Source organism: Dromaius novaehollandiae, chromosome 12, assembly GCF_036370855.1.
Source record: "Dromaius novaehollandiae isolate bDroNov1 chromosome 12, bDroNov1.hap1, whole genome shotgun sequence".
NCBI lineage: Eukaryota > Metazoa > Chordata > Aves > Casuariiformes > Dromaiidae > Dromaius > Dromaius novaehollandiae.
The window spans coordinates 1,298,073-1,312,077 of record NC_088109.1 but is presented as its reverse complement, the minus strand read 5'-3'; the positions used below and the strand labels follow the sequence as shown (position 1 = coordinate 1,312,077).

At 42.9% G+C, this 14,005-nt stretch overlaps 1 protein-coding gene across 7 annotated transcripts in view; it reads left to right on the top strand.

Moving 5' to 3' along the window:
- The window catches only part of IP6K1 (inositol hexakisphosphate kinase 1), a 42,196-nt gene that overhangs the window by 15,741 nt on the left and 12,450 nt on the right, over positions 1-14,005 (top strand). For 2 of the 7 annotated variants that reach the window (XM_064518591.1, XM_064518590.1), the window contains exon 4: positions 10,108-10,198. The exons of the other annotated variants lie outside the window; for them this stretch is intronic. The gene's annotated coding sequence lies outside the window, so the exon portion shown is untranslated. The remainder of the gene's footprint in view (positions 1-10,107; positions 10,199-14,005) is intronic. 7 annotated transcript variants of the gene reach the window in all.

Below are 14,005 nucleotides of genomic sequence, written 5' to 3'. Positions count from 1 at the left end.
AGGTTTTCCATCAGTCCGGATTTACTGCATACTTTGATTTCTCTTCAGTGTTCCCGAGATGCTCTCTGCGGCAGTATGTCTGAGTGCTGGCAAGCAGTGCATGATATTACAGGTGATACCACCCTGCCACCCCCAAATTCAAAATGACACTAAGGTCTGGGTTTCACAACTTGTTAGGGCTACAAGGAAAACACTAGGGAGCATCTGATAATCTTTTGGGGATTCCTGATCTGGAAAGAGTACTGTTTCATTAGAGCTTTTAGGATCAGGTATATCTGCTTGTGTCTGAGGAACTGTAATTACAAATTTCAGTATGTTGCACTTGCTTTCAGATATCTTTGCTTTTTGTTATTGCTGCTATTGCCTTGCTGCAGCCAGTGCTGCGCTTCAATATTAAGAATTCAGATTATGCTACCTAATGTGGTAGTGTGCTAAATTAAGGTGCCAGTTATGAACAAAGAGGTTAATGGTCTTACATAATGCTTATCTTGAGTTTTTTGTCACTGCAGAATTAAAAATAGTAATTCGAAGTTGTTTTGTCCTAGTTGTGGGTCTTCCTGTGGAAATCAATTACCTGCAGCAACTGAGATTTTTTTTATCAAAGTTGTTTTTTTCCTTTTTAAAAGCCTCATAATTCAGAGTTTGAGAACAGATATGAAAAATCCAAGTTTACCACAAGCTGCTTATGTTTCTTTCAGTTAGTGGTGTCTCTTAGGAAGCTGCAGGTCATTCTTATTTTATCAGAACTACTTAAGGAATGTAGTTTGACCTCCACTGCACTTGCAGCTTCTGTAATCCTTCTTCATGGGTTTAGCTCCTTATAGCTTTTGTTATTTTTGTGGTAGACAGTGTAGCTTTTCTGTGCAGTTGTTGGTTGAAATACTTTTGGCTTTTTCTAGCTGCTGCACTATATAGTCTTAATACTGTTGTCAAGTAGTGTTAGACTATAATATAGACCACCAAAAACATGGAGTGTTTTTCCAGGTGCATCAGAGAAGATCTGTTATATTAGCCATGTACTGTTTTCCCCCTGCCCCCCCTCCCCCCCCCCCCCGCGAAAACTTTACCACTTGTCACAAGTCAGAATTGGCTGTATCCATTGGGATTAGCTTGTATATTTGTCTAACCTCATCTTGAAAACCTCTGTTCACATAGATTCTGCACCCTTGCAGGCAGCGTATTCCCGATTGTTAGAGTTTCTCTTAATGTCTAGTCTCTGCAGTTTTGTAACTACAGAACTCATAATGCATTTTAACTTTGATTACATTATGAAAGGGAAACGTGTTTACCTGCATGGCAGCACAGACTGCTTCTCATCTGTGCACAGTTAAATAGCTAGAGAGATGGTTTCCTGATTACTGTGGTCTAGGAGTCATTAAGGACTTAATTCATTGAGACCCCATTAAGAAACACCCCAATGGTCTCTCCTTGGAAAGGTGCAAAACCAAAAGAATGAAAAGTTGTGTCCTTGTTCCTGGTCTGTGTTAAAAAAAAAAAAAAAAAAAAAAAAAAAAAAATTTATAGAATTGGATTTGACCCAGTCTACTCCTTAGTTTTCCATTTGAGATGCCAGTGCGCTGTTGTAGTGCATTGCTCCTCATTTCTTGAAAACACACGTGGACTTGATGCTCTCTGAGACTTTTTTTCGTTTGGTACAGTCTGTGCATGAGTTATGGGGCTGTGAACCATATTCAGTAGTCTTGCCCCTAATTTTTTTTTGGGGGGGGAGGGAGGAGGGGCACATTAAGATCTCAAGTTTTTAATTGCTGCTTGAATAAATGGCAGCTTCCTAGGGCAGCCTGCATCTTGGATGTGCAGATAAGCTGAATTAGCATCTGAACGTGGAAGCACTGAGCAGACTGCCTGTACATTGATCGTGATGGCCACAAAGCAGAGCTTCCATCAAGCGCTGTTGGCTTTGCTCTTCCTGCTTGCATTAGAGGTTCCATTTAAAGTCTTGATCTTTGAGCAGTGACCTTTTAAATTCTTCTAGTATCTTGCTGCTGATAAGAATGAAGAGATGAGACATAGTGTTAGCATGTAATATCAGTGGACCAGTAACTGAGCAGAGGTCTCCTGAGGGTAGAATTCTTAATCCTCTTACAGGAGAGGAGAATCAAAGAGGCTTTGGGAGGTCACCTTTTGCAGGGTGAGAAACAATCCCTGTGCTAAACTCTTCCTCTTTGTGATCATTTTTCTCCTTTTTTACATATTTCATCTGACAGGAGAGGAACCTTTTACTCTGGTTACGTTTCTATTATCTCAGGTTTGCACAAGCAGAGATTATATACCAGAAGACAGCTATGTGTAGATGGTACAGTAGTCTAATATGACAGTGCTACCAAGCCTTACTCTATTCAGATGTCAGCCTCTCTGAGATACTTACAGCATGCTTTGATCTAAATATGACTGCATGCTTCTGCTTAACACTGTGCAGCTTCACTGCAGGTTTACCTTTGCCTTATTCTGTTGTACCCATTTTACTTGTATTGGAGAGTTATGAGAAATTCAGGTGCCTAAATGCAGTCCTAAATGTTGTCTTCACTGAATTTCTTCCTAATGTTTTAAGATCCTTTAATATCTATATTTAGTATTTAAAGAGAAATACTTCCCATGTTTGATGGCTGTGTCAGCTGTCAAGGATTTATTAAGATAAACTTGCTTCTGATTTATGATACTCTAGTGATGTGTTGGAACAGAGATGTGGTAGTACTTGCTCATCAACATGTTGTTTTCTTTGGAAAGATTTGCTTCTTGTGCAAGATTGTCCGTACGCGTTAGTGCTGGAAACTTGCTGCGTATTCGAGAAGCAGCCACAGCTCTGAATTTTGGAGGAGTGAGCTGTGTATGGAAGTAGCCCAGACTGTTCTTTGCAGTGTTTTGTCCTCCAAGTGGCAGCAAGATTACATGCAGAAATTGAATTTGCTGTATCTTTGAGGCAAAACTAGACCCACCAGGAATCCCCTGTTTGATCTATGCTGTGTCCAGAGTGATATATTGCAGGCAGTGGCAAGAGCTAGCTGAAACAAAACTGTACGTTGATCCCATGGAAATGACGCCGGGCTGAAGTCGTGGAAAGTATCTTACAAATAAGTGAATTTCTTCTGAAAAGACCCTGTAATATCATGAGCATTAAGGTGTCACAGTGTGCAGCAAATGGTTATGTGTTAGGTCTCCAGCAGACATGAGAGAGATGTGCAACTTCTGGAGCTGTGAGGGCGCAAAGACCCCTTTGGTAGTGAGGTGGGGAACAAATTCCTAGTTTCAGCTTCCTGTCACGTTTAGTGTCACTGCAGCATATCTGGTGAGAATTTCACCTTTCTAGGTATGACAGCACACGGGGAGCTCTGGTATCTTGACCTGACAGTTATTCTGGGTAGTATTCACACTTAGATTGTGTGCATTACTGCTGAAGCCCCTTTGATTATGGATCGCTTTACAGTAACTGATGCAGTGGTTTCTAACATAAAGCCTCTTTCACTGCTCAGCTGTTGTTTCCAGGAAAGCTCAGTTGTGCAGAAGTGGTCGGCTTCCTGAAGTGACTTTTAGTAGTTTAACTAAGGTGAAGAGAGCCTTGGACATAACCCAGGCAGCAATTTCTAAGAATTCTTTGTTGTTCATGAATCAACATTGTTTGCATGATGTTGTTGTCGCTTCTGCTTGCACATGCTGCTACTGTTTGTCATGCCCTAGTTAATCACAACAGGCTGTTTCTCACTCTCCTTTTTGTATTTTTAGTAGCTCTCTTGCTCTGAAAATAATGCTAGCAGTAAGTAAATTATGGATTTAGTTTTGGTGAAATGGGGCATTTGAAATATTAATGATATGGAAACTTAAAACATGAAGAATTAGAACTACTGATGTTTTTTACGTACAATTTACATCTCTTGTACAAAAATATTTTTGTATATAGTCCTGTTGTGAAATTTACCCTGTTGAATAAAGAGTGCAGCTTAACAGTTGCTTGAAGTTGAGTGCAAGTTTTTCCTTTCCTTGCCTTTAATCACAGGTCAACACCTTCTCCCTTTTTCTGGCCCTAGTGCTTGTTTAACCGTGTGTCCAGGACTGTTAGGGACCTCATCTAGCTGAAAACTAAGGTTTTTTCTTTTTTGATTTGTTTTATGTCTTGCTGTTTCAGTTTGCTACCAGATCAGGTCCTTAATCTAGCTGCCTGCAGGCGTACTGATGCCAGCATAAAGCAGGCAGCTGGAGTGTGGGGGCAGGAGAGGATTGAATCAGCTTTCTGTTGGGAACAGCAACTTGGGTCTCTTTAAACTCATGGTGAGATTTTTCTCTGAACAAGTGATTGCAGTTCAATTTAAGCTGAATGAAATTGGCACTGCTACTCTTCTGCCTGTCCTTCCCACCCCAGCAGGATGAATCTGCCCTTTCCTTTTGCTAGGCACTGGCACTAAACCAGTTCAGGAAGGCACACTGGCAGAACCCTCTCTCTTTTTTTTTTTTTTTTTTTTTCCCCCTCCCTTGGCCAAGTTAGCTTCTGAGCAGGATCAGGGGAGTGCCAGTGCTGACTCAGGAGAGAGGATTGTGTTGAGGAGTGCTGACTTAGATTTATTTAAACCATCATGGAACTGTACCCTGAGATGCATGTTAAGGAACGAAAGGTAGAATCTGCCAAATACCAGTTTTGTTAGTTTTCTGAGCCCTCCTGTTTTGACGTTTACAAAATAATGCTGCTGGACAGCTCTGGAGCCTGAGATCCTTGCCTTCTAGAGCAGGCACAACAGAAACTGTAGAAGCCTAACTTTCCCATAAGCTGTTTCATTAACATGCCTCCCACTCTGTTCTGGAAGTCAAATCTTCATGGTTATTCAATCTTTTGTGTCTTATTTTCAGTGAGAACGTCTTACATAATGGTGTGTGGTTCAGATGTGGATACCTGTCACCAGCTGAAAGCAGAGAACTGAGAACCGAGTCCTTTTGAGTAGGTTGCTAAGCACCATCAAATAGGAAGTATTTTCAGTTGTTTTTGTTTCAAGCAGTGTTTGAACTGGTAATTTGAGGAAAGAACCTTCAGTCTGTTTCTCTCATGGTTATTTCTAAAGCGCGCTAGCGTTTCATCATTGCTTAGTGTTTATTTTGGCTTTCCATCTTTCCTTTTGTACTTCCTTCTTAAAACTGACTTTCAGCTGCAATTGAAGAGCTGGCAGAACTGCAGGTAGACTTTCTACTCCCCAATGGCACAGTCTTCAAAACGATGAGTATCTACACTCTGCGTTAGCTTGAGTTTTTGAATGGAAGATCACCAAGATGGTTATGCAATTTCTGGAAGACATTTGTTTCGGAACTTGGCCCAAAGCTGTTCGTTCGCATCAGTGACTTTGTTAGTCATGATTTTATATTTATTTCAATGTGCAGACTGCAGAATGACATAAAATTTAGGACAAATAGCAGCTCAAGGGAGCTGGGTAGCCATGCCTTACTTGTAGGGTACTCATCAGCGTGACCTCATTATGTCTCATTAAAGAGACCTTCCACGCAGGTTGCGAGCTGCAGCAATAAAATACTCAGTGCATTCAGTTTAGTAATTAATCCTCTTCTGCAGCAGCCATGAGATAAGAGGTGAATGGGGAATGCAAACATGAGCTTTCAGCAGGATAGCCATCAGCAATTCAGGCACCTTGTGCTGAAACAACTGTTTGTTCAGCTGCACAATAGATTGGGCATCTGACCTGCGTTGAAAAGTAATCCTTAAAAAATATAAAACATGCTGGTTTATTTTTAACCTTGATCGTTTCCTTAATTTGATTCACCAAGAGGCTGCAAGCAGTTGTACAAGCACAGCAGAGGGACTGGGAGGATGCTGCTCATGCTGGCACAGCTGTCCAAAGGATTGTCTGTGTAACCATGGGCTGAAGAAATAACTGAAGGAGTAATTGGAAACTGAGTTAGTTCAGTCAGTGCCAAAAGCAGTCTGAACATAATATTGATGGGATTTTTTTTTTTAAGACAAGAATTTGCACTGAGATAGTTTCGCTGAGGAGGATTACTTTAAAGAGCAACCAAGATGACCAATTGACTCTACCCCCAAATCTGCATCATTTTACTAAATGGGGGAGTATGCAGTAAAGCAATGAAGTATCAACACAAATGTTTTCCTTGTATGGACAAAGTCATTTTCTTGACTGTCATTTCACTGTGTGAGAGCTAGAGAATCTCTAGCCATTTTTCCAGTTCTCCTTCCTGAATTCAATGCTTTTGCACATTCTGAAAACAGCAAAAGTAATTTTACAAAGTAGGGGTATATGAAGCTTACTGCTTGACTTTTAATTTCAAGTAGATTTTATATTTTGCTTTGCTGGGTAGCTCTTTGTTTTCCTTTGGTGTTCTGTTTTCCCCCGCGCCCCCTCCCAACCCCCCCTTCCTTCTGAGGGTTCCTTGAAAGATGGTGGAGGGTAAAGAAAGGAGGAGCTGTTCTTCTTTTTCCTCTTCTCTGACACCTTGCATATAGTCTGAAAGTGCAGTCTGTGTGTGTGGCCTTGCTCCTGAGTCAGGTTAAGGTGGTTGTTTTTCCCCTTGCTAAATCCACACTTTGGTTCCTGTGCTTTGCATGTGAGAAGTGGCACGTGAGAAGCAGCACAGCAGCTGTTCTCTTCAGTTCCTATCAGCCACTCTCAATTCCGAAAACTGACTTTATTACTGCACAAATATTTTCCTTGTCCAGATTTTGATGCCTTCACTGATGGCTTCCTTGTGTTGCACAAGTTGGGAGGATCTTGTCCCATCCTCCCGCCCACGTTCCAGGTGTTTGTACTGGTTGGGAGCCTGAGGGCCGCCTGCCCAAGAAGCATGACTGTTCCTACTTGTCAAGTCTGTGTGGGGGTGTGAGTGGCAGCTCAAGTTCTGGAGCTTCTTGCACAAATGTGTGATGACAGCATCCTTCCAGCTTTGGAGCCAGCAGTTACCCTGTAGGTGATTAGGCCAAACTGACTTTCTTGGCTCTGGTCTTGGCACCTCTGAAGACTTCTGAGGACTATTTAGCATGGAGAAGACTAGCTAAGAGGTTGCTTACGAGGTGCCAGTTTTTTTCTTTGCCCTTCTGCTGGTGCAAACCAGAGACCTGAGCCTTTGCTACCCCCTGAGCCTTTGCTACTCAAGTGGTCGCTGTGGATTCTTGCCTGTTTGGTGGGGCTACCCCTGTGGCTCTGAGCAGTTCCCCCTGCCAGTCCATCTCGCTAAGCACTGTACATGTTACCACAAAATCGCACCTTCCATTTCTCTGCCAGCAGTTGCTTGCTGTGTGGCACTGTCGTCCTCTAGTTCAGTATAAGCACCACCAGCACTGAGACATTCTCTGGCTTTGTGGCAGCAGGTTACTGTGGTGCATTTACCTGCTTATCTGTCTCAACTTGTGATGCTGCTGAGGCTGTAGAATTTGGTACCCACAGCTGACACCAAAGTTTCCTCCTCCACATGAGTGCGTTCCTCCTAACGCTCAACTCCGATAGCATGGTTGTTCTGTCCTCTTTGTGGAGCGGGGAGGCATTTGGGTGGAGTTACCTACATGATTGTGTAGCCTTTCAAGATTTCCTTAAGGGGCTGACTTATGTAGGCCTCATTTTAGGGAGGAGGCCAGGATCTGTGACTGAAGAGCAAATATGCTTTACTACCGCCATTAATGAAAACTTGAAACATTTCTGAGGCAGGAGATGAAGTTGTTCTCTCTGCTTATTTTTCAGGCTGGAAGTTGAGTTGCATGTTCTTCCCAAGCTAGTTTTTGAGCCAAGCCTCTTCAGTGGGACCGATGTGATTTTAGGGCTGTAGTTGCTTGCTGGTGGGTTTGCCATGCGTCCCTTCACTAGTGTCAATTCAGGAAATGTCCTTCCTTGATGGGCCGGGTTGATTCCTTACGGTCTGCGATTGCTGAAGATGAATTCTCTCACTGTGTTGGATCTCGGAGCTGTGCCAAATGACAGTGTTTGCATCTGAATTGTTTAAAAATACCTTGTATCCAATGCAAGCTTTTTTCTTCTCTTTTTGTAAATGAGATGAAGAGAAGCCAAAAATTAACTCAAAAGGCTGAGTGACGTGGCCTCACAAGCATTCATCTTCCCCAAGCTATTCTCTAGGCAGTGTGTGTCATATTTTCATCTCGCTTATAAAATGCAAAGCTGTTACTGGATGACCCTGCTCTCCTGGGCACAAGCTTGGAAGAAAATCTTCTGGGCTAGTACTGATAAAGCAACCTCATGTTAAGGTACATATTCAGTGAGGTCTTGCTGCTGTGGAAACTCTCAGGCTTGAATCAAGGCAAATGTTTCTAAACAGAGATGGTGCCCTTTACTTTAAGGAAGTGTGCACTCGTAGTGGAGTATAGTGAGCCATCTTTCCAGCACCGTGCAGAACAGGAACGCAAGCTGGAAGAAGCTGTCTGAGCCACTGGCTTCAGTTACCCTTGGGTGCAGACAGCTGCCTAACAGATGTTCACAAAATGTTCCAGAGCACCTGTTCCATATGTTGCCAGACATCACAGACATTTTCTAGCACCCTATTGTATGCTAAAGCTTTTTATAAAAAATGAGAAGCTGTAATTCAGTGTGCCAGTGTGAGAAAACAGGTATTGTGTGTGCCTTGGGTTGAGATACCTAGCGAGGGATTTAAGTATCTCATCCTTCCTTGAAAGTGTGCTATACTTTGTGTAGGTGACAGCAGAAGGCTATCACCTGCAGGCAGAAGATGCTAGTCTGGCGTCTAAGAAAAAACCTTCTTTAACCCCAGATCTAGATGCTGGTTTTACTGAGTGGTTTAGGCATCCTGGCCATAGTTAAAACCGCGTAGATCAGGGTCTCTTGATTCAGAAAAAGCCGAAAATGCTTGGCTTCTTGTCCTTTCTTTAGGAAACAGAAGAGGAGAAAATAATTCTTGGTTTCACGAGATACTGGCAGAAGTATTGAAGTTTTGGGATTAATATGATATAAATATGGCACAAACAAATTGTTGCCTTTCAAATCTCTAGGAGAAAGAATTGCAGTGTTTGCCTGAATACTCATATTACAAGCTTAATTTTATTTTCCATATGATCCTTTCTGTAAGTTTAATCAAGCTCCATCTTAAAGTAGATTAGGCTCCTTCCCTCCGCATACTCCAGCATTTGGTGTATTTGTGCCCTGTCACTGAGATAGAAAAAGTTTTGGTGAAAAGAGCTTGCTTTTTTTCAGTCCGTGGCATGTGATGGAGCGTGCCTAAAAGCGGTTCTTCTCCTCTCAGTTGTCATGTTTAGATGGAGTACTCCATTCTGGCAGATCTTCCCCTACCATCCCAAGTGTTAGCATTCTCAGCTTGCTTTTTTTTCCTCCAACAGCTTTGCCTAAAGCTTGCTTTTTGCTTTTGATTTATGTGCAAGGCTAGTATTCTACTGTTTGGTCCTCATCTTAAGAGCCATGCTTGCCTTGGTTAGGACACTATGCCCAAGGAGGGCTGCATTTGCTAATAGTTTAAGCCTTGGATACAATGCGGGGGGAGGTTCAGGGTTCAAAGCTACATGCTCAAGCAGGCTAGGAAGTCTTACTCTGACACGGGGGTTTGTAGCTTCCAGGATATCAGGCTGGCCAAATGTGAACATTTCTGGTTATGTCCTAGATGTTGTCACAGGTTCCTGGAGAGGCCTCATCTTTATGCCCAGGTCCCAAGGGTGGTCTCCACCTTCTGCTGACTAGATAGACCTGTCTCAGGCCTGCAGGTCAGCATGGAGGCTCAGGAGAGAAGCAAGCCTTTTGTGCTGGGAAGCTTATCTCACAGTACAGTGGGAGACGGTTGCTTCTCATTCTGGATTTGCTTCCACAGAAGTTGGGTCACTCAGTCCAACATGACAGGAAAACACAGGACTTTGCAGCACAGATGCTGGATGCTTCTGCTTGTTGCGAAAGAGATTAGCTCTAGCTTACTGCAAGCAATCATCAGGCACCTGTTGGCCAGATGCTCTCATCCTCCTGACTGATGTGCTGATGTTTTGTATTACGCTGTTGACTGCTTTGGGGTAATCAAGGGAAAGTCCAACTTCTGTCAGCATGACTTGAGGTCAGTATTTATCCCTTACCTGTGGCCCAGCTCCAAGATCCTCAGTGGCCATCTGTTTGTCTTACTCTCCAGCACTGCAGATCCTGAGGGCTAGCCGCAGTCCTGGGAGCTGCAGCAAGACGATACTGGAAAGACGGACTTGTGTAGACTACTTACAACGAAGGTGCGATTCAGTTGTACTTAATGCAGTCAGCTTTCTCACTATGTAATACGTTACAGTCTTAAGCATTTGTTCTCTGTTTTTTTTGGTAGAAAATAGCTTTAGCAGTGCATTATGAAGTTTTGCCAATTTTCCTGTACAAGACTTAGCTTATAAAGACTGGAAACATCCACACGATGGTGTGGTTTGCAGGAGTTCTCATGCCCATTGCTGTGAAACTCTCTGCCACATCTTCTCAAGTGCTCGGTCACCTCTGAGGCTAGTTTCCCTGTCATCTTAAGTTGTTCCACTAAAATAAGCTATTCCTGCTCTTCCTGCTCCCTTGTTCCTGTGCTGGCATTCTCAGGCTGTGGTTTTCTGATAGCTGTGACCTGGCAGAAGCAGGCATTTCTGCTGTCTTCTTGCTGCCCCTGTGTTTGGGTCAACGCAGCCATTGGTACGATTGCACAGTGAATGTCACTGGCAGCCTGATCTGAACGAAACCAAGCCAGCAAAGAAGTAAGTGTCTTGATCCAGTTTGTCCTGCAGCTGTATGAATTCTTGTGCTGGTACAAGGCTGGATGTGAGCGGAGGGTGCGGCCGCTTCTCTGGGAAGCTGGTGCTGTCTTGTAGTGACCATGAAGCTACAGACGTGCGTGGGGGGTAACCTGCAATGGAGTGGATGAGGAATGGTCGCACAATCCTGTCTCTCTGATATGGAGCATCTTTGCTAATGTATTTTTGCAAGAGCTGATGTCTTGCCCCAAAGTTTGAAATGGCCTAAAACTGTAATCCCATACAAGTGTCTCCTGTTCTTTCTGGCCTCTGTTTCTGCACACTGGTATATATGTGTGTGTGTCCAGGATATTCTTCTCCCCCCATCTGGTTCCCCTTGGTTGCAACTAGCCGTTCACTTGATTCTGGTGGTCTAGTAAGAGGATGGGTGGTTTTCAGCCAGGGGACAGTAATTTTTAACACTGCTCTGGCTGGATCTTGGATCTTGAAGAGCTCCCTGCTATTTGTTGCATCAGTATTAAGGGCAGGCTTTAGCCCATTTCATGGTTTAAGAGCAAAGTTACCTCATCTGTGTTTTTCTAGCCTTTCTTTGGAAAGATTTTAGGTGTTACTGCAAGGGAGGGGAAAAAAAAAAAAAAGTCTGTTGCTATTCTTTATACCCACCCTGCTAAAAAAGCAAGTGTTGAAACTGTGAGCCATGAAGTTGAGAAACAAATTGGAGCAGATATGCTGACAGGCGTGTAGACTTAAATGCAACAGAGTCGGTTCCCTTTCGGGCAAGTTTTTTTGCTGGGGAGGATAATGGAATATCAGATACAGTATGTTGTTCTGTAATCACTGATAACTGTTCTCGAACCTCCCCCCTTTCCCCCTCCCAAGTCTGGCTTGATAAAATGAGTGATCTGTCTTACTAACTATAGATCAGTGTGTGGGAAGGGGGGATGCTAAATTAGCCTAAATGTTTTACTGCTGTTTGATTATATAATGGAAATGTTGGACAGTGCCAAAGGACCTGCTTGGATCAACTGGTCTTTCTCAAGCTGATTTGTGTGAGGTAGGCATTACATTTTACAGTGTAATTGCAAGGACTCTAAATTTTACAAGAGGTGTTGGTTCAACTGTTCTAGCTGGCCTTTGTTTAACAGAGGAAGGATGAGTAATATTTAGGTCTTCAAATAGTTTTTTGCTTTATAATTGCTTGAAGCTGCTGGAATTCTTCTGTCTTTATTTATCAGTAGTGTCCATGTTTTTCACGTAGTGTTTTACTTAGTGTTTTTCATCAGACTGACTCAAAGCTGTATGTTTGAGACATAACACATCCCTTTTGAAAGCCCTGTAGATAACTTCCTCATAAGAAACATTGTCTGTGAAATACACTTGCCACGAAGAATTTGCTCACGTACACTTGTACATGGAAAATATCGGATATATTGCTGTTTTCTTTAGCGAGCATGGATGAATGTGTGGAGCAGTGGTAACCAAGTTTGGAGTCTCTCCTGTCGCCTGGTGCCCAGATTGTTCTCTCGCATCATGGCCACAGAATGTTTTCTTTGTGATTGTCACTACTTTGAAGATGTGATTGCATATCTGAAACCTGTCATGTTGAGTTGCCCTTTGAGTAGAGCTGTTAATAGTTCAGAGGACCAGACATGCCTGGACTGCCACTTTGTGTACACGAATTCCCGTGGAGGTCACTAGAAATTAATAGGGAGCCAGCTGAAATTATTCAGTGCTTGGCTGAGGAGATGCGAAGGATCTTGCTGGTGGAAGTATCATCATCTTCTGAGCTGCTGCTGCCTGACCCTTCCTGAAATGCAGGGATTATTGATTACATGCTCACTGTTTCTGTTCAGCTAGTGGGTAAGAGTAATGGAACGTGGGAGGCTACCAACAAAGCAGTCCATAAGGCCCATTTCTTGCCTTTTTGCTTTTCTTTGGGACAGCTCGGTAGTTGGCAGTGAGCCTGGGACACTTCTCGGTGGTTACAGCCTGTCCTCACTTTCACTTTCCAAGGAGGCCTTGGACCACTTCAGTCGTGTCACAGATATCTCTAGGCTGTGCAGTGGAGAAGGCTTGAGGGACTCCACAATATGAGTGCCTCAGAATAATTCAGATGGATTATTATTGGTTATTGTTCATCTTTAGGAAAGAAAGCTGCTGAAAGTTGGCCAAGGACTCAAATCTATTGTTTCGGTGGCTAAAATCTGCCTGTAGCCCATAGCTGAGGCACTTCTGATTGCAAGAACAGTCTGCAGGGGCCTTGGCAGGTGGTTCTGTACAGATATTTGTGATCCCCATCTTATGGGTGTCTGAAGCTAATGAATATAATTAATCTCCCTTCTGTAAAATAGGGATAATAGTATTTCCTTTCCTCACTGGGGAAACTGAGACCCTGAGACACTTTGTGATCGACTTTCGCTGAAGACTGGGACTAGCAGAAGACCTGAGAATCAAATATGTGTGTCCTGAGTATATGTTATTTACTCTTATCACACAGATGGATCTCTTTTGTCTTACTCTCTAAAGTTTAAACTAAAGGAAGGTGTGAAATTAAGCTTGTCCCCACATTGTTTGGAATAACTGAAAACTCTGCCTTAATCGTTGGGAAAAGGAAAGAAAATATAAGTCAAAGCTGTGTGAGCTTGGGGAGATTTAAGTCTGCAAAGTGTTTGTCTGAAATTTGTGAAGTACTGATTTGTTGCAAGGTGCTGGCACCTTGCTTGTTCATAGATATTTAATAGCTTAAAGCTTAAAAAAAACTATCTAGGGAAGTCTCAGCTGCCAAAATTTCTTCATGTTGATATACCAATCGAGAGAGAGGAGAGATACCCAGAGTGTGTTGTCTTTGTCTTAATGACTTTGGCTCTGAGTGAGTTTGAGAGATGGAGACCTTGAAGGATACATTATACTTTGATTGATTTAAGTGTGTGTTGTTACAGAGAGGGACCATCATGTTCTTGATTTTGTTTTTTCCTCCTATTTTTCCCCTCTGTCCCTATCCTAAAAGCCCCCTTAATATTCATATTCTTCCTCTTTCATTGAATGCTGTTGTAAAAGGAAATGTTTTCCCATTGGGTCAGTGAGATGATTCAGCCCAAACCATACAGTCATACAATCCCCAAATCCAGCCTGAGGGGGAGAGCAGAAAGGTGTAGACAAGGGGAGAGAAGCACTGTCTTGTTGCTGGGATCTTTTGGGTAGATTGGTTTAAACATGTTATGAAGTATCACCTCTAGTTTCGCAGTCTTTTTGAGTCACACCTTTTACATGATTGGATTGGAGGGGGGAAGAAGAGCCCGTCTTCATCCTGGGACT